This window comes from Protopterus annectens, chromosome 16.part0, assembly GCF_019279795.1.
Source record: "Protopterus annectens isolate FY-2018-M chromosome 16.part0, PAN1.0, whole genome shotgun sequence".
Lineage (NCBI taxonomy): Eukaryota > Metazoa > Chordata > Ceratodontiformes > Protopteridae > Protopterus > Protopterus annectens.
The window spans coordinates 611,605,082-611,626,066 of NC_056750.1; the positions used below are offsets into that span (position 1 = coordinate 611,605,082).

The 20,985-nt window shown below is 45.3% G+C and overlaps 1 protein-coding gene across 1 annotated transcript in view; it reads right to left on the reverse strand.

The window, feature by feature from the left end:
• Positions 1–20,985, reverse strand: part of SEC16A (SEC16 homolog A, endoplasmic reticulum export factor) — a gene marked incomplete in the record, with an annotated part of 1,997,470 nt that overhangs the window by 1,775,045 nt on the left and 201,440 nt on the right.

Consider the following 20,985-nt stretch of genomic DNA (forward strand, 5'->3'; position numbering starts at 1 on the left):
CTAGGAATAGTCTGGAGTAGAACCCCTTTCCTTGCTCTGCTGTTGGCACTTTCTCCACAGCTCTCATGTTTGCTAACTCCATTATCTGTTGTAGAGCCTCTGTCTTTTGATTTGGAGGTAGATTTGGCATTCCTCTTTTGTCTGGTAAAGTGTGGAAGTGGAACCGGTAACCTTGATCTATGGTTCGTAAAATCCACTCGTCCTTTGTTATGTGGTGCCAGTTTTTTGAAAATAAGGTTAGCTTTCCGCCTAGAGGAGCTGCTATTTGTTCCCTGGTAGGCGGGTTTAGGATTAAGTCACTGTGGCTGTGTTGATGTAGTGGCAGGTGTTGAGTCTGTGCCTCTGTTGTTACCTTGCCACTGTCGTCCTCTGTAGGCACCTCCTCTGGATTGGTTTCTGCCTCTGGAACGCGTCTATTCCTGCCCCTTTGAGGTCTTGTGGAGTCAGGAAAGGACCAATTTTGGCAGGCCAGTTCCTGCTAAACCTTGGGGTTGAACCTGCAAGAAATCTTTAACTGTCTGGACTGATTTTGCCTTTTCTTCCATTTTCTTCATAACCTGCTGGGCAGGTGTACCAAACAAACTTGTTTTATCCATAGGAGCATCTAGCAATTTAGATTTAACATGATCCGGTAAAGCTTGCTCCTTTAGCCATGCATGCCTTCTAATTACAGTGCCAGTCATGGCTGATCTAAATGAAGCCTCCAGTGCATCATAGCCACATTTTAAAGAGTGGTTACTAACTTGCTGTATGTTATTTACCATTTCTAATACATATTTCTTATCAAGAGATTCATCAGTGGTTAGCTTTTTAGTTAACTGATCAAGCATAAACTCTTGGTATTGTATCATGTGAAACTGACAGTTTAAAGCTCTAGCTGAGAGAGTGGCTGAAGTGTAAACCTTTTACCCCATCTGTCTAATGACCTTGCTTCCCTTTCAGAAGGAACAGGGTTTTTAGCTATGGTCGCGGCTACTGCCTTGGGACCCTGGGAAATAGTTTCGGGGTCTGCAAGAGGGGCCTTGTAAAGGTGGTGATGAGTATCTGGCACCCTGTAAAATCTGTCTGGTTTGGCAGGGGCTGGCGGTAAAGAATCTGGAGCGGAGCAGACATCATTGAAAGCATCATCCACCACAGAGAGAACAGGAGGTATAGCTAAGGGCCTGTGCTGTGGAAGGTGCAAAAAGGTCCTAAGTCTTTTCCTAGAGTCTGAAAAATCCTGTTGCTGCCATTGGAACTGTTCTCGCATGGCATGCAAGGTTTCCCCAAAGGAGAATTCTTCTGGTGGGGAAGCAGCTGGAATGGATTCTTCAGCATCAGAATCTTCCAAATTGGAGAAAGGAGCCTCTGGCTGGTCAGTTATGTCTGATTCATCAGCAGATTCATCAGAGGACACTGGCTCAGGGGGCTCTGCCCTAGGTCTCTTCTCTGGGGCTGAGAGGGCCTGTGTGGGTGAGATTGAGATCCTCTAATTAATGAAATTAAATCTTCTGCCAAAGTAAGCATTTGAGAACTGGAAGAGGGGGGGTTTAACAGGCACTGTTTTAGTAGTCTTGGCTGCTTTAGCCCTGGCGAAGGCCTTAATGGCCATGGCTGCTGGAGCCCTAGCAGCACCACGTGCTGGGGTAGAGACATCCAAGGAATGGTGTCTGATAAGTCAGTGGTAAGCACCGTAGTGGGTAAAATTTCTGAGGCCGATTCAAGAGTGTTAGCAGGGACCTCAGTTGTAGAGGTAGATTCAGCTGTATTTTGATCAGTTTTCTCGGTTTCGGCGAAACCGAGACACTCATGATTTGCTTAACCATGGTTTCGGCCGAAACCGCGGACCGCGAGTGTCGGTCTTTTCTTTGCGTTTTGGCAGAATGCGTGAGTCGGAGGATCCAACGGCATAATGTACGCAAAATCAGAACCGAAAAACTGTTCTGCAAACTCCGACCGACGTCTAAGCGTTCGTCGATTGAAAGAAGCACAGGACGAACAGGCTGCTACGTCGTGGGCTGGGCCTAAGCAAGGCAGGCAGTAAGAGTGGAAATCTTTATGAGGTATTTGTTTCCCACAGATTAAACAATTATTAACTTTTTCTGACATCGGCTGAGGCAAGAAAGAGTCCCCAACGGGGTACTTAGCTTTAGAAGTCTTCGAAGTAGTATTCGGTAGAAGTAATCTCTGGATCCGACCGACCGGCACTTGCGAACAGCTTCTGCTTCGGGCGCCACGCGGCAAGAAAGACGGAGGAAAATGGCGTCGGCTGATGCTTTTATACCCGAAGACCAACAAAGATGACGTCGGGTGAAGTGCGACATCAGCCGAAGCCGGACCCGGACTTTGGAATCCGGCCGACTGAAGGGCTGCCTGACGACAGGACAACCCGGTTGTTATGACTGCAGATGCATCCATGAAGGACATCAGATCTTAGCAAAGCTCTGTGTGTGTACTGCACCAGAGTCAGGTGACCAGATGTGATGCCAATCTATAACCAGCACTGAAATGATATTTTTTTCTAGATATTAGGGAGAGATATTCCGGAACTCTTGCAGCAGCACTTTGGAACCTGACAAGAAAGATCTGTCATACATGTCTCACACAACCTCACACCTCAACTTGCCTTGCTGTGGTAAGTAACCAAGGAACAATAATTCTTTAGTCATTCAGGAAAATATAGTGACATTCGTTAAGTATTGTTTTTCTGCATCTGTGTGAATCTGTACAATTGGGTTATTTTTTATATCTCCTGTGACTGAAACTCTGGTGCTTATTGTAACTAGATATTCAATATTCCCATATTTTCTATTTAATACTTCTATACCTTTCATTGTGGTAGGTCTTTTGCACAATACTTTTAACATCTTAAGAATTCTTATGCTTATTTTAGTGACACTGTGACCGCGCCTTGCTGCACTGGTCTAACTCTACCACTTGTATTAATATTAATTTTACTCAGCATGATTGGGTGCCCTTGTAAGAGCCTTAGAATAGCTGACTGATGGCAGAGTAATTACCATACAGTCTGGGCAGAGGGGGCACAGTTGGTAAATCTGTGCCAGCCTTTCCCAGGTGTGTGTGTGTGTGTGTGTGTGTGTGTGTGTGTGTGTGTGTGTGTGTGTGTGTGTGTGTGTGTGTGTCCACTACTTGGAAAAGAGACACACAGCTCTAAAGTTGTGAGTGTGGAGTCATGTTTGGGGTCTGGAGAGAGAGGGAGACCCAGTCCCAGGATGGGAATGTGCTCCCAGTGTGCTTTTAAGTGAAACTGTGCTTGGTGCAGAGAGCTGCATCTGAAAATACTGTGTGTATCCATTTTTGCTCCTATCAGCCATCCCTCACCGGTGTCAATAGTGAGGATTGAGGATCCTTGATTACAGGACTGGAGCAGGCACAGTCACAACTGACACTACAGATTATAAAGGCATTTTGGCTGACCAACAAAATCTGAACTCTTCAGGAACTTTATGGAAGGTGCAGGGGCTAAGATTCAGAGGTTACAGATACTGCTGAGAAAGTATCTAGAAGGGCAGTATGAATGGATGAACGGCAGATGGCTTAGGAGACTCCATCTGTAGAAGCTAATAATATCATTTTGAATCTCAGAAACATGAGAACAATCCCACTTAAAATAATCAATCACACTGGCAATGGTATCCCCAAAGGAAAGCTCCTCCATGGGGGAATATGGACTAAAAGAAACCTCCTCTTCCAAACCATAGTCCAAAGGGGAAGGGATTTGGGAACAGTAAGCCAAAGATTCTTCCCCAAAGTCTAGGTCATCATCCAAGGAGTCTAATTCAATGGGTCTCAAGTGGAATGGAAGACCAGTGAGAAGCTTGTATACAGAATCCTTAAGGAGCCTTCAAAGCCATCAAAGCATAAAACATACTCTGAGTGAAATCCTGCCATTCACACTGAGGATACTTAATGGGAAATATTCTTTGTTTTTTGTTTCTGTGGGACATCTGCACAAAACACCCTTGGAGGTTCAATGGTCATAGAAATCTCCTTCCTAACCAAGATCTGGGGAATCCCCCTTGGTCCTTTGGAAATAATAACTGAGATTCCCTCTCAACATTAGGTAAAGACCACAGGAATCCGAAGCAACTACAGGACGGTCCTCCGGGCTTTCACAAGCTTCGACAGAGAGGTCCAAGTGAGGCTGGACAGCAACCAGAGAAGACACAACTTCTTTTTTGGCCTTCTTATTGGCAGATGGCAGGCCCTTGGAATGGGAGGATTCTGCCACAACTCCCTGAGCCAACAACTTCAGATGCAGGTTCTCTAGGTGTATGAACAAGGAGGAGAAATGACTACATAGCCTTGGGCACTAACGCCTGGCAGACAGAGCACTGCGTATGATCGTGGGAATCACTCAGAGAAAAAACACTGGGTGTAACCTTCTTTATGGGGAATCTGCCTCCCACGTTGACATTTTCCCTTTCCGGATGACATGAACACAATAACCACAACAAGTAAGAGAAAGAGAAGAAACCCCAACAGGGAACTTATCTGAAAACACGGCTTAGTGACCATCACAGCAAAAGGGTGTTCAGACCGATGTTCAACAATGGCATTCGGACTTAAAGTGAAGTAGTTCTGTGTGCGCATCCATACACCACCTTTATGCCCTAGGCCTTGTGCAGGGAGCACACGTGATGACGTACAATGCCTATACGAATTAAAGGCACTGGTATACTCATCAGACACTGGGCTACCCTTAGCAGGAAATCTCTTAGGTAAAGAATACTGTAACTGTGATGTGGAGGGACATCAATGAGCTATCATCAGCATTTAATTCAACAGTCATGTTCTTTGCCTAATGCAAACTACGCTTAGATCTAAGCTGTAGGCATGTGTACAATTATGTAAACATAAATATTTGCATATGCATATATACTAACCCCTTCAACAAAAAAAAAAGAAAAGAAATACAACTACTCTGTCATTCTATATCTTGTACAATCTCACCTGCACTACATTTTTTTATTCTGTGTTAGGGTGCATCTGAAAATTTACCATAAAAAATAATTCATATTCATATGACCAGGTATCAACCTCGCAACATACATTTAGCAGCAATGATCACAGCACAGTACACTTCAGTCATGTAGGTGATTTAAATACATCCATCACTGCTATCTTCACCAAAAGGTTATCCTTCTGCAGGTAGCCTGACAAGTCATTTCTACTTCTAGAATTGTGGTTCCCTCCACTGGCCTGGGCAGACTCTCTCACTTAAACTTACATGGTATTCAACAAGGCGAGCTGATGACAACTTTACCTCATTATCACCTTGGCTGGACAAGTAGTCTGTCTCCACCATTAGAGAAAGACTAGGCCAAAACTGGGAAGCGGGACAGCCTACCAACCAGACGACCTACCCATGACACCCAAATCTTCCTATGCAGGGTCCTACAAGTTCAAGGAGTGGAGGTCAGAGATAGAGATGAGAAGGGAAGGTTGTGGAACAAGGTAGTACAGGGTAACCACCACAACCTCAGGATGCCAAAGATGAGTGAGAGAGGGGTCATAGGCTGGGAACATGGACTAAAGCAATGAATATACTCTAACATCTACAATTATTCAGAGTTCCTAACTCAGCTGTACAATTTTCATCTTACTACTTAAAATTCTAGTCCTCACCAATGGGATGACTCCTGATGCAAAAGACCAGTGGACGGATGACCCTGAGTGAGCTCGCTAGGAAAACTGACATTGCAGTACAGCAGAAACAAACCATCCCCTGACTGCAACAAAAATAAAATTCAGAAAGTGTGCAGTGAGAACCACACAGAAGCTTCCAAAAGTGACTGGGTAGTTAACCCTAATAGGTTCATAGGTGTGTACTAGGCTAATGGCCCTGGAGCCTTTACAAGTCTAGCCCATAGGATTATCCTGGCATTGTGCCACCAGACCTTAATTCCCAGTGCCTCTGTCGAGTAAAGCTAGTGATCCCTAGGATGAATTTTCTATTTCCCATCCACACATCAAGATTTCTCTTGAAAAGGGCCAGTGAGGTGCTCTGCTTGACATGTATGGGAAGTCTATTCCATAGCATGAGCAGTCTCATAGGTTGGTACTAGGCTATCAGCCCTAGGGCCTATACAAGCCTAGACATAACAATTCACTGGATATTTCTTCCCACAATATTTTACTTCCCTGGACCCCTGTCTAGCAGGGTGACTGACATGATCCCCGGGGTGAATTTCCTATCTCCCATCCAATCATCAAGGTTCCTTTTGAAGAGGGCCAAGGAGGCGCTCTGCTTGACATGTATGGGCAGTCTATTCCAGAGTATGTGGAGTCTCTGGGTCAGGAACCTATCTCTCCAGCATGTTTTGCTCATTGTGATGACAAGGTTTAGATCCCTGGAGCGTGTGGCTCTGAGGGATTGGGATTTCTTTAAGTGGAGCATGTCCAACAGCTCAGGGTTTGACATGGTCTTGTATGTTAAGCAAAGATTGCCTCTGAGTAGACTATATGCCACAGAGTATAGCTCTGGGTTATGAACCTGTCCCTCCAGCATTTTCTGTTGATTGTGGTAATGAGGTTGAGGTCTCTGGAGCGTGTGGTGCAGAGGGACTGGGACTTCTTCAGATGTAGCATTTCTAACAGAGCTGGGTCAGACATGGATTTGTAAGTCAAGCAGAGATCGCCTCTAAGTAGGCGATATGACACAAAGAATAGTTGGAGGTTTTTTATTCTGACCATACAGGACAAATGTTTAAGGCCTAGGATCCTCTTTGTGAGGTACTTTTGCGACCACTCCAGTTGTTGCAGGTATTTAGTGAGGTACATGCCAAATGGGGCACTGTACTCAATGAATGGCCTAATGAGGGAAGAGTAGAGGGAGACAATGACCTATTTCTTACTGGATGCAAAACCCTTAGTAATGAGATGTGCTACATAGAAGGACTTTCTGACCACAGTGGCAATGTGGTGGTCAAAAGAGTGGTTGCTGTCAACCTGTGTTCCCAGCTCTCTTATAACAACTTCTGTGTTCAGTGAACTACCATCGATGTGGTAATTCATGGGAAAGTACAATTGTGTACACGTATCATAAATGTAGATGTTAGAGTGTATCCACTGTTGCAGTACTAAAAAATGGGTTATCCGGCTCCCGGTATCCCTCAGTTGGCCAGAATACCAAAGGTAAGTAAAAATGCCATTGGTTGCCGTCGGTTGTACAGGACGTCAAGGCATCCGATACAAAAGGAGGCAGCCAACGTCACTTCCTCAGTCTTTCTTGCCCTAACAGTCAGGAGCCCCCAGAAAGTAAGGCTTAAATCAAAAAACAATTTGACAAATAACTAATTAAGCCTGTACCTCAGGAAAAAATAGTCAGAGAGGACCACAAAAAGGGGGAAGGAGGAGGGAAACCAGAACAGCTACAGTGAATACACTCGAACATCTACATTTATGGTAAATGTACACAACTGTACTATGTTCATCGTGTTTCACTGTTGCAGTCCTAACAAATGGGTTGATTAACAAAGTCCAGAGAAAAAAAGGGGGAGGAACCAACAGCATCAAGGGTTGGAGATAATGCCCTGCAACACCGCAGTGGCAAACCCTGCCCTGGCTCTGGAAAACAGAGGCAAATTATAATGCTTTGTGAAAGTATGAACAGAAGACCATGTGGCAACTTCCAAAATATCTTTAGTAGGGACACCCCTCAGAAAGGCTGCCGAAGTGGAAGCTACTCTACTACAGTGGGTCCTAACCCTTTGAGGCGGAGCTTTGCCATGAAAAGAATAACAAAAAATAATGCAGTGTGCAATCCATTTAGAAATGGTCTGCTTAGAAATTGCCTTGCCCTGGGCACCAGGGGCAAAACTGACCAATAACTGTGCTGATTTTCAAAGGTCCTTAGTCCTGTCCAGGTAAAACCTGAGCTGTATGTGCACATCAAAAGAATGTAGGATCCTTTCACCTCTACTGTGAGGATTAAGAAAGAAGGTAGGAAGGTGTATGGACTGATTAAGAGTCAGGCTGGAAACCACCTTAGGCATAAAAGAGGTGATTAGTCCTCAGAGAGACTCTATCTGCATGGAAAATAAGAAAAGGCTCCATGGCCATCAAAGCTTGCAGCTCCGAAACCCTCCTTGCTGAAGTTATAGCCAAGAGGAAGGCTGTCTTCCAAGAGAGAAACTTTAAATCTGTAGAGGCAGCTGGCTCAAAAAGAGGAAGAGCGAGTTTCTCCAGAACAAAATTAAGATCCCAGGCTTGGGTAGGCGCTCTTCTGGGAGGTATTAGATTGCAAGCATCTCTAAGAAACATTTTCATCAGGGGATGAGAGAAAATGGGCTGTTCAAGAGAACAATGAGCAGAGATGGGTGAAGTATGGATCTTGACAGAGGAAAAAGAGAGATCACCCTGAAGCAAATCAGCCAAGTATTCCGGGATCAGAGGAAAGGTAGGTTGAGAAGCAGACTCCCCTCTAGCCTGCATCCACTGAGAGAACCTTTCCGATTTGCCAGCATAGGATTTCCAAGTGCTAGGCCTCTTGGCCTCCCTCAGCACGTCAACCACCTGTTGGGAAAGGGCGGAAGAAAGAGAAGGAGTCATAAAATGAGCAATGCTGCCAAATGGAGAGACTGAAGATGAGGATGTAGAATGTTTCCCCTTTCCTGAACCAAAAGATCTGGCTTCAGAGGAAGATGCCAAGGAGGAAGATGGGAGAGACTGCGAAGCAGCGGATACCAATGTTGTCTGGGCCAGTCCAGAGCTATGAGAATAGTCCTTGAACGTTCGTCCCTAATCTTCATTAATACTCTGGGAAGAAGAGGAAGAGGAGGGAAGGCGTACACTGATAACATTCAAGGGAAGGACAGAGCATCCACTTTCCAGGCTCTGCTGTGCTGCTGTCTGGTGCAAAAGAGAAGTAGCAAATGGTTGTCTAGGGAGGAGAAAAGATCCACCTGAGGAGTGCCCCAATGTTGAATGATGCTGTAAAAGACTGCTCTGTTCAGCTGCCACTTGTGAGGATCCAGGGTTTGCCTGCTCACCTGGTCTACCAAAACATTGAGCCTTCCTGGAAGAAACTGAGCTAGAAGATGCAGGCCCAGGGATGCTGCCATGGACCAAAGATTCGTGCTTTGCCTGCACAGGGGGCAAGAGTGAGTCCCTCCCTGCCTGTTGATGTACCACATGATCGTAGTGTTATTTATCCTGACAAGCAGGGTCTCTAGAGAAAGAAGATGCTTGAAAGTCAGTAAGGCCTGCTGAAATGCAATCAACTCTTTTAGATTTATGTGCAGGTGCATCTGCTGGGTGTTCCAGCGTCCCTGTATGCATCTGCCATCCAGGTGTGTTCCCCAGGCATAGTCCGATGAGTCTGTAGTCAGAACTTGAGTGACAAGAGGTGTCCGAAAAGGTATGCCATTGTTTTGTAGACAGGCTGTTGCCCACCATAGAAACTCCGTATGCAGAGATGGAAGCAGAGGAATCATCATATCCAGGTCCTCTGAGTGTTGACATCAAATGTTCTCGAGGTACCATTGCAATTTCCTCATATGCAGTCTTGCATATGGAATCATGAGAATACAAGATGCCACGAATCCCAGAGCTAGCAGGTACTTCCTTGCAGGGACCTGGATAGGCTTGCCAAGTCCTTGAAGTAAACTGAAAGAGTTGTCTGCTTCTCCTGGGCGGCTGTGTTCAGACTCGCTCCCAGGAATGTTATCTCCTTTGATGGTACCATTTCCAGGAATGTTATCTCCTTTGATGGTACCATTTTCAATTTTTCCACATTGAGAGTGTAACCCAGGGAAGACAAAAGAGTCTTTACAAATTCCATATCCTTTAATAGCTGTTCTTGAGAACTTGCTTGAATCAGTCGTCCAAGTATGGGTAAATCTGAATTTAATTCTGCCTGCAAAAAGCAATGACTGGGGCCAGACACTTTGTGAAGACTCTGGGAGCAGTAGATAAGTCAAAGGGCAATGCAGAGAATTGGTACTGTTGCTCACCCACTCTGAAACAAAGGTACTGCCTGCAACTTTCCCTGATAGGAATGTGCAGATAAGCCTCTGAGATCCAAGGTCACCAGCCAGGAATCCTTTTCTAGAAGTGGTAGCAACTGATGTAAAGTGAGCATTTTGAACTTTGGAATTACTAGAAAAGAGTTCAGAATGGAAAGATCCAGGACAGGACGCCAGGTGCCTTCTTTTTTTGGAACTAGGAAAAGCCTGGAATAAAAACCCTGGCCTACCTGCTGAGCATGGACTGATTCTATTGCTCCCAGATGAGACAGAGACAAAATTTGTTTTTCTACTTCTGCCCTTTGGTATGGAGGAACATCTGGGAATCCCTTGGGAGCTGGAAAGGTGCAGAAAGAAAACTTGTGCCCCTAGGGACACCGTTCTGAATACCCATTTGTCATCTGTGATAGTGGCCCAGACATCTGCAAAAAGGGCCAACCTTCCCCCTAAAGGACTCTCCCGACAAGCAAGAACAGGCAGAAGTTGTAAAAAGTCAATGAGTGTGTTTTGATTGAGATGCAGGCTTGGAGCTTACTCCTTTACAAGTGGAAGCCTGCCAACGCCTAGACCTTTGAGAGGTAGCCCCCTGCCCCCTAGATGTTTGTAACCTCTAGTTCTGGAAAAGTTCTGTCTGCTGGCATCAGGAAAGGTCCAACTCTTGGAAGGATAATTCCTGCTGAAGTGAGGGGGTTGAACTTGCAGAAAATCTTTAACAGTTTGCATGGACTTGGCCTTATTCTCCATCTTCTTCAGTACCTCCTCTGCTTTGCTGCCAAAAAGACTGTCTTTATGCAAATGTACATCCAAAAGCTTAGCCTTGACAGGTTCTGGAAGAGGCTGTTCTCTGAGCCAAGTGTGCCTTCTAATAACAGATCTAGTAGCCGTAGCCCTGCTGGAGGCCTCAAGGATGTCAAAACCACAATGCAAAGAATGCTTATTGACCAGTCAGACTGGCTGAATTCAGTAAATCTTGCATATCTTTACTCTCTGCCAAAAGAGGTACACTTGCTATCCTAGACTTAATAGCCTCCAAGGTGTGCTGCTGGTACATCAGCATATGAAAAAGACAATTGGTAACCCTAATAGCTAGGGTGGCAGAGGTATAAACCTTCTTGCCCCACCTATCTAGGTTCCTAGACTCCCTGTCAGAGGTAACAGGATTTCTTGTAACAGTGGCCTTAACTCCTTTGGGGCCCTGAGAAATAACCTCTGGATCAGCCAACGGATTCCTGAAAAGAAACAGATGAGAATCAGGTACTCTGTAGTACCTGTCAGGTTTCCTGGGAAAAGGAGGAACCGAATTTGGATTCAAGGAATTTTCCAGAAAAACATCATCAATAACTTCCAACACAGGGGGAATAGCAAGAGGCCTATGCTGAAGTAAATCCAGAAACTCCCTAATCTGTTTCTTGGATTGGGGATAATCCTGACTTTCCCATTTAAAATGTTCTCTGAGGGTACTTAAAGTATCACCAAAAGAGAAATCCTCGGGAGGAGAGGCCGAAGGGATGGATTCCTCTGCTTCTGAATCCTCAAAAAGAGAAAAAGCCTGACAAAATTCTTCATCAGCAGAAATGCTGGAAGAATCAGAACCTGAGCAAGACAAAGCCTCAGGGGAAACATCCCTACTCCTTTTAGAAGGAGAAGGCTGAGAACCCCTAATAAGAGTTAACAAATCATTAGCCATTTTAACCATTTGGGATTGAGGAAAATGAGAAGAAGCTGGAGCCTGCCTTTTCGCAGGGTTACGAATGAAGATTTACCTGCAAGTCTGAAGGATTCGGGAGGCCTGGCAACTGCTGCAGATGTAGCAGAGGCTGAAGGAAGAAGTTTGCTGTCAGAATGCAAAATGGAGGCCTCGGACACCAAAGTCAGCTTAGCGGCTCCGGCTCCAGCAGAAGAGGTTACCGGCAACAGGTCGGAAGGCAAAACGGAGGCTGAAGGCCTAAGGGATTCGGACTCAAACAAGGCCTGCAGTTGTACATCAGCAGACTGCAGGGAATGCAAAGGCGTCTCATTGGCTGCCGCCTGACTGACTACCAACTTAACCTCATCCGAGGACTTAGCTTTCTGTGGCCTGTCGTGATCCTTATCCTTACGTTTCTTCGGAAAGTACAGTTTTGTACCTACCATAAATGTAGATGTTTGAGTGTATACAGTGCTGCAGTCATTACACTTGTGTTATCCTGCCGTCAGGCGGTTCCCCGAGTCGGCCCAAGTTCCAAAGTCTTGGTCCGGCGTCGGCTGCTGTCGCCTCCTCCCGGACGTCAGTGCGACAGGGGTATATAAGATGCAGCCGACGCCATTTTCTTCAGTTTTTCTTGCCCCAGATGTCAGGTGCCCCCAAAAAGGTAGGCTATTCCAATAGTTAATAAAATATACATTAGTAAAGCAATCAGCAACTTTCAGATACCAACAAATACTCCCCATAGGTAGTAAGGGGTAGAAGACATAAGTACGTACCAGCATGTAAGAGGGTATGGAGGGTGGGTAACCTGGACTGCAGCAGTGTATACACTCGAACATCTACATTTATGGTAGGTACAAAACTGTACTATGTTCATCGTGTTACACTGCTGCAGTCATTACACTTGGGTAGAATCCCAAAGCTGAGGTAGGGTGGCTGGTACTATAAGGCATTAGGGGTTGCTATAAGGACCTGCACCACTGCAGTGGCGAAGCCAGCTCTGGATTTAGAGTATAGAAGCAGATGGTAGTGCTTGGTGAAGGTATGTACAGAACTCCAAGTTGCTGCTTCCAAAATGTCCTTGGTAGGTACTCCTCTGAGGTAGGCAGCTGAAGTGGCTGTTGCCCTGGTGGAGTGATCTAATGCTGTTAGGTACAGGTTTTCCATGGTGTGTATAGCAGAAACGTATAGTGTCCTATCCATTTTGAAATGGTCTGTTTTGAAATGGCTTTTCCATGTGCTCCTGCAGCATATGCTACCAATAATTGCTCAGATTTTCTGAAAGCTTTGGTTTTGTCCAAGTAGAAATGTAACTGCCTGTGTATGTCCAAAGAATGCAGTAGTCTCTTCCCCTTTATTCTGTGGATTTGGATAAAAAGGTTGGCAAGTGGACAGTTTGGTTGAGAGCCACACTTGATACCACCTTTGGCATAAAAGTAGGGTTAGTTCTTAAAGACACCCTGTCTTGGTGGAAAATGATAAATGGTTCCACTGCCATTAGTGCCTGTAACTCAAACTCTTCGTGCTGATGTTATTGCCAGGAGTAGGAGCAGTTTTCCAAGAGATATATTTTAAATCTGCTGTGTTTGCTGGCTCAAAAGGACAAAGTTAATTTTTCCAACATGAAGTTGAGGTCCCAAGTTGGAGTAGGTGCTCTACGGGGCGGTCTTATGTTTTTAGCCCTTCTGAGGTACTGTTTTAGCAAAGGATTAGAGAAAATTGGTGGATCCATGTTGTAATGAGCAGATATGGCAGAGGCGTGGATCTTGATGGATGAAAAGGAGAGGCCTTTTTCCAGCATCTCAGGTAAATATTGTAGTATCTGAGGAATATTTGGGACAAGAGGGTCACGGCTGTGAGCCTGGTTCCAGGCACAGAATCTCTTCCATTTATCCGAATGGGCTTTCCTGGTACTAGGCCTTCTGGCCTCCAGAATGACATCCATAACACCTTTGGAGAGAGGCATTGCTCGCTTGACTAGGTAATCTTCCATGCAGCCAGGTTTAAAGTCTTTAGCTGGCTGTGAAGTATCTGATCGTTCTGCCGAGTCAGCAGATGTGGTATTTGAGGCAAAATCCAGGGTGATCCTTGTGCGAAGTTGTTCAAGATTGGGTACCAGTGCTGGCGTGGCCAGACTGGTGCAATCAGGATCACTTTGGCTCTTCCTGCCTGGCTATGATGAGTACCTTTGCAAGGACAGGCAGTGGTGGGAAAGCATATACTTGTAGGTTTTTCCAGCTGAATGAGAGGGCATCCACTTTCCATGCTTGTGGATGCTAAGTCCTTGTGCAGAATTTCTGTAGCTGGCAGTTCATTGGGGATGCAAACAGATCTATGTCCGGGCTCCACCATTTCTGTGTTAGCATTCTGAATATTTGTGGATTCAACTCCCATTCGTGGGGATCCATGATGTTTCTGCTTAAGTCATCTGCCAGTGTGTTTTTCTCTCCTGGCAGGAATTGTGCTTGCAGATTAACTTGATAGTTTAGAGCTGTGTTCCACAAGGTCTTGGCTTGTCTGCAGAGGGGGTAAGAGTGAGTGCCCCCTTGCTTGTTTATGTACCACAAAACTGTGGTGTTGTCTATCTTTAATAGTAGTTGCCCTGCATGTAGCAGGTCCTTGAAGGCTATTCGGGCATTTTGTACAGCTAGCATCTCTTTTTGATTGATGTGAAGATGCCTTTGTTCTGCGGGCCACCTGCCCTGAATACATTTTCCTGCCATGTGTGCTCCCCAGGCTTAATCTGATGCATCTGTTCTCAGAGTTTGCCTGGCTGTGAGTTGAGTAAAAGGCTGTCCCTTGTTGAGGTGACAAGCTTGAGCCCACCATCGAAACTCTTGTTGCAGGCAAGGAATTAGTGGTATAACTGTTTGCAAACTTTGACAGTGTTGAGACCAGACACTCTTTAGGTGCCATTGTAGTTTCCTCATATGCAGCCTGGCATATGGAATTAGTAGTATGCAAAATGCCATGTAACCCAAGGCCTGCATAATTTTTCTTGCAGGGAGTTGGGTTCTTGTTGCCATCAATTGCAAACATTAAGTCAGATGTCCTTGCTTGTCTGGCATGAGATAAGCCATCTGGGCCGTTGTAGTCAAGCTGGCACCCAGGAATATTATCTCTTGTGAGGGCACTAGTTTTGATTTCTTTTCGTTTACTGTGTACCCTAGGCAACTTAAATGTTTTACAAACGCCAGATGCTGTAGAAGAATGTCCTTGCTCTCTGCTTGAATCAGGCAGTCATCCAGGTACGGATAAATTTGAATTCCTTTTTGTCTGCAAAATGCAATTACTGGTGCCAGGCACTTTGTGAAGACCCTGGGCGCAGTAGATAAGCCAAAGGGCAGTGCAGAGAATTGATAGTGCACTGAACCAGCTATGAATCTGAGGTATCTTCTGCAGTTTTGTCTGATAGGGACATGCATGTTTGCCTCCTTGAGATCCAATGTTACGAGCCAAGCTTTCTTGCCCAGCATGGGAAGAAGCTGCTGTAGTGTCAACATTTTGAATTTCGAACATCCAGGTAAGTGTTTAGAGAAGAAAGATCCAGAATACGCCTCCAGGCTTTGTCCTTTCTGGGAACCAGAAAGAGTCTTGAGTAAAATCCTTGTCCTTGTTCCTTTGAATAGCTCTCATGTCCATGAGTGCTGTAATTTGTTTTTGAGCCTCTACCCACTGATTTGGTGGCAGGTTTGGCATTCCTTTTAACCTTGGCAGAGTGTGAAAGTGGAACCTGTAACCTTGAGATACAATGTTGAGAACCCATTTGTCTTTGGTGATCATATCCCAATTGTGATAGAAAAGTGCCAGTTTTCCTCCCAAGGGGGCTGCCAAGAGAGAGCTGTTTGGCAGCTGTAGTGGGAAGTCACTGGGGCTGTTTTTTTATAAGGTTGTGGTCTGTCTTCCCCTTCTTTCTGGCCTGATGCACCCCATTGTCGAGGCTTGTAGGGACCTTGTGGTTGACCTCTGCCTCTTGGACGTCTGTATCTGCCCCTTTGGGGTCTGTCTGAAGCTGGAAAGGACCAATTCTTTGTTGGCCAGTTTCTGTTAAATCGAGGAGGCTGAACCTGTAAGAAATCCTTCACCCTTTGCATAGATTTTGCCTTATCCTCCATTTTCTTTAATACCTTTTCTGCCTCAACTCCAAATAACACAACCTGCTGTAAAGGTGCATCCAATAGTTTTGCTTTAACATGATCTGGTAACGTATGTTCTTTTAACCAAGCATGTCTTCTAATGACAGAACCTGTAACAGCTGCTCTACAGGAGGCCTCTAAAGAATCAAAACCACATTGCAAAGTGTGTTTTCCCACTTGTTCAGCTGCATGCAATAAATCCTGCATTTCCTTTAAATTAGGAGGATCTGAATCTGGAAGCATTTTTTGTTTCAACTGAGACATGAGAAACTGCTGATATTTTAACAAGTGAAACTGGCAATTTAAGGCCCTCATTGCTAAAGTTGCAGATGTACATATTTTCTTCCCCCATCTGTCCAATGCTCTGGAATCTCTGTCACAGGGAATTGGATTCTTTGCTGATGAGGCCTTAACCCCTTTGGGTCCCTGAAAAATTGTTTCAGGGTCGGCAACAGGGCTTTTATAAAGAAATTTGTGAGAGTCAGGGACTCTCTAGTATCTGTCAGGCTTAACTGGGGCTGGAGGTAAAGAATCAGGATTTAAGTTGGATTCAGTATACACATCATCCACTATATCCAACACTGGCGGAATAGCAAGGGGTCTGTGTTGAGGTAATAAAAGGAAGTCTCTGAGCCTTTTCTTGGATTCTGAGTAATCCTGGCCATCCCAATGGAAATGCTCCCTCATGGTATGTAAGATTTCACCAAAGGAGTAGTCCTCAGGCAGAGAGGCTGATGGAATCGATTCCTCAGCATCAGAATCCTCATAAGGGGGTAAGGAGTATCCAAGATCTGAGGATGAATCTGAAGAGATGGACAGAGTGATTAGGTCTTCGGCCATTTTGAGCATTTGTTTCTTAGGCATGGAGGCCTGTCCTGGAGAATGCTGTATTTGTTTCTTTGTTTATAAAGTAGGTTCAGACTTAGCAGAAGATTTAATGCTTAACTGGGTAGGTCTGAAAACACCCTCTGAGGCTGCGGGTTGTTCAGCTACTCCGGATCCCTCTGAAGGGGTAGTTTCGGTAGTCTGAATAACTTGTGCGTCCGAAGGCCCAGCCATCGCCACGTCGGAGTCAGAGGTGGCCAGTGGTTCTACAGAAACGGTCGTCAGGGGCTGCCAAGGCACCCCACTGAAAACCGGAGAACTGGACTGGACTGGCCTAGAAGAGGCTTCGTCGTCAGTTTTGGGCCTCGGATGCCTATCCTTGTCTTTGCGGTTTTTATGTATTCCGGTCGTCAGAAGTTCCGACGGCATGGTATAATTGAATTTTCTGCCAAAATAATGTCGGGCAAAATCAAACCGACATTTAATAGTGTGCTTATTAAACCTAGCACAAAACCGACAACCAGTGACATCGTGGTCTGGGCCTAGGCATGGGATACAATAAGAATGGAAATCATTATGAGGTATTTGCTTCCCACAAGAAATACAGTTATTAACTTTTACTGACATCAGTCTGAGGGAAGAAAAAGTTTCCCCAACGGGGTACTTAGCTTTGTAGAAGACTTCGGTTCTGGATTCGGAATGAAAATCTCAGGAGTCGGCCGACCGGCACTTGCGAACTGCTTTTGCTTCGGGCACAGCGCGGCAAGAAAGACTGGAGAAAATTGCGTTGGCTGCATCTTATATACCCCTGTCGCACTGACGTCAGGGAGGAGACAAAATTCAATAAGGACAAAGCATGAGGCGAGGCTGTGATTGAACAGGGCACACAGGTGAGGTGCCGGTTCACTCTGTAGTTCATGCAGAACACAGCCAGGGATCTTGTCAGGTCCCATAGAAGCTGTACTCTTGGCCTTGGACAGTGCTGTTTTAACTTGTGGAGCAGTAATACTCGGTGCCTGGCAATCGACTGGTATTGTGACTGGTCCCTTAGTGGGGGGGACAGAGGGGTAAAGTTGGCACTGAATCTGTCAGCAAGTATTTTGGCAATATCTGTTGGCTCGGTACAGGCGGTACCACTGTCCGGTAGCTCAGAGCAAATCTGGGAATTGCCATGGAGATTCTTTACATAACCACAGAAGCCCTAGTGGTTGTCTTTACTATCTGCTCTAATTCTGTTTTCATAGCTAGCTTTAGATGGTGGTTGTTGTGGCTTATGCTGAACAGGCTTTTACAAGCCCTGGTGGTGACTGTCTACATGCATAAAGATATCTAAATGATTTGTCCAGATAACCTGTTAGTGTCTTTCTGTTAACATATTTCCGATTTCTTTAGTTTTGTTCAAATAAAATATCAGTTGCCAATGAAAGTACAGTTTTGTACCTACCATAAATGTAGAAGTTCGAGTGTACACCCTGCTGCAGTCATCACACTTGGGTTATCCTGTCGTCAGGCGGTCCCGCAGTCGGCTGGAATTCCAAAGTCTTGGTCCGGCGTTGGTTGCCGTCGCTTCTTCCCTGACGTCAGTGTGCCAGGGGTATATATAATGCAACAGATGCCATTTTCTTCAGTTTTTCTTGCCCCAGATGTCAGGTGCCCCCAAAAAAGTGGTCAGTAATTAGTACCAAATTGAGTAAACTTACACAAACACAAAATCCCTTCAGCTATAAGCAAATACATCAGGAAGGTATTGAAGAGATTTAGCTAGTAGGTCAGAGGGGATGGAGGGAGGATAACCTGGACTGCAGCAGGGTGTACACTTGAACATCTACATTTATGGTAGGTACAAAACTGTACTATGTTCATCGTGTTACCCTGCTGCAGTCATCACACTTGGGTTGAATCCCAAAGTTAAGGATGGGTGGAGGTATCATAGAGGGTTAGAAGAGGCTAGAAGGCCCTGCAGAACTGCAGTGGCGAAGCCTGCCCTGGTCTTAGAGTAAAGTGGTAAGTGATAGTGTTTGGTAAAAGGTGTGTACTGAACTCCAAATTGCAGCTTCCAAAATCTCCTTGGTTGGAACCTCCCTGAGAAAGGCTGTAGAAGTAGCTGTTGCCCTGGTAGAGTGAGGTCTAATGGTAGCAGGAACTGGTTTTCCATGACGAGTGTAGCAAAAATGTATGCAATGACCTATCCATGTGGAAATGGTTTGCTTTGATATAGCCTTCCCTTGAGAAGCTGTAGCATAGGATACAAAGAGCTGGTCAGATTTTCTGAAAGCCTTAGTTTTGTCCAAGTAGTAACGAAGTTGCCTGTGAATGTCCAAGGAATGTAGGAGTCTCTCACCTTTGTTCTGTGGATTTGGGAAGAAGGTGGGTAAGTGGATGGTTTGATTTAAAGCCACACTGGAAACCACCTTAGGCATAAAGGAAGGATTAGTTCGTAGAGAAACTCTGTCTTGATGAAAAATGAGGAAAGGTTCCACTGCCATTAGTGCCTGTAGCTCTGAGACTCTTCTAGCTGAGGTTATTGCTAGCAGCAGGGCAGTCTTCCATGATAGGAACTGAAGATCTGCAGAGAAAGCTGGTTCAAAGGGAGGAAACGTTAGTTTTTCCAGAACAAAATTGAGGTCCCATGTTGGCGTAGGTGCTCTCCTGGGTGGTCTAATGTTTTTTGCCTCTCTGAGGAACTGCCTTAGAAGTGGATGCGAAAATAAGGGTGGATCCGTGTTGAAGTGGGCCGAAATAGCTGAAGCATGGATTTTAATGGAGGAGAAAGAAAGTCCTTTGTGCAACATCTCAGTTAAATACTGTAGAATGTGAGGCTGAATTGTGTCTTGGCCTTTAGACTGGTTCCAGGCACAAAACCTTTTCCATTTGTCCGAATAAGCCTTCCTGGTGCTTGGCCTCCTAGCTTCCAGAATAACATCCATAACTGCTTGAGAAAGAGGAGCTGGCTGGATGCTTAGTTGATTTGCTATGCAGCCAGATTTAAGGTTTTGAGCTGGCTGTGAAGAATCTGATTGTTTTGTTGTGTGAGTAAATGGGAAATTTGTGGTAATATCCATGGTGGGCCGTGGGCCATGTTCCTCAATAGCGGGTACCAGTGCTGGCGTGGCCAGTCTGGGGCTATGAGAATCAGTTGTGGTCTTTCCTTTTTGACTTTCAGCAGTACCTTTGTGAGGAGAGGCAATGGAGGGAAGGCATATACTGTCAGGTTTTTCCAAATGAAAGAAAGTGCGTCCACTTTCCAGGCTTGATGGTGAAGTGCCCTTGTACAAAATTTTGTTAGTTGATAGTTTTGAGGGCTGGCAAACAGGTCTATATCTGGAAGGCCCCATTTTTGAGTTATCAATGTAAATACTTGTGGATCTAGTTTCCACTCGTGGGGATCCATGATGTTTCTGCTGAGGTCGTCTGCCAATGTATTCTTCTGTCCTGGCAGGAATTGAGCTTGTAACTGAACTTGGTAAGCCAGAGCTGTGTTCCATAAGGTCATTGCTTGTCTGCACAGAGGGTAGGAGTGAGTACCCCCTCGTTTGTTTATGTACCACATTACTGTGGTGTTGTCCGTCTTTATTGGCAGTTGTCCTGGATGTAGTAGATCCTTGAAGGCTGTCAGAGTTTTCTGTACAGCTAGCATCTCTTTTTGATTGATGTGCAGATTACTTTGATCTGCAGTCCATATGCCTTGAATGCACTGTCCTGCCATGTGAGCCCCCCAGGCGTAATCTGATGCATCTGTTGGGATAGTTTGCCTGGCTGGGGGCAAGGTGAAAGGCTGACCCTTGTTGAGGTGACATGCCTGTGACCACCATAGAAACTCCTGTTGTAAGCAGGGAATGAGAGATATCATTGTGTCCAAGCTGTGGCTGTGTTGGGACCATACGCTTTTTAGGTACCACTGTAATTTCCTCATATGCAGCTTTGCAAATGGTATTAGTAGTATGCAAGATGCCATGAAGCCCAAGGCCTGCAGAATTTTTCTTGCAGTTAATTGGGGCTTTGTTGCCATTGTTTTGAAAAATTGAGTCAGTTGTAGTTGTTTGTCTGGCGTCAGATAAGCCTTCTGGGCCGTTGTATTCAAGCTGGCACCCAGGAATGTCACATTTTGTGAGGGTACTAGTTTTGACTTCTTTTCGTTTACTGTGTACCCCAGGCAATTTAGAAGATGTTTCACAAAAGCCAGATGATGTAATAGAATGTCCTTGCTTTCTGCTTGGACGAGGCAGTCGTCCAGGTATGGGTATATTTTAATTCCTCTTTGTCTGCAGTATGCAATTACTTATGCCAGGCATTTTGTGAAGACTCTGGGCGCAGTAGATAAGCCAAAGGGCAGTGCAGAGAATTGGTAATGGGTTGAACCTGCAATGAA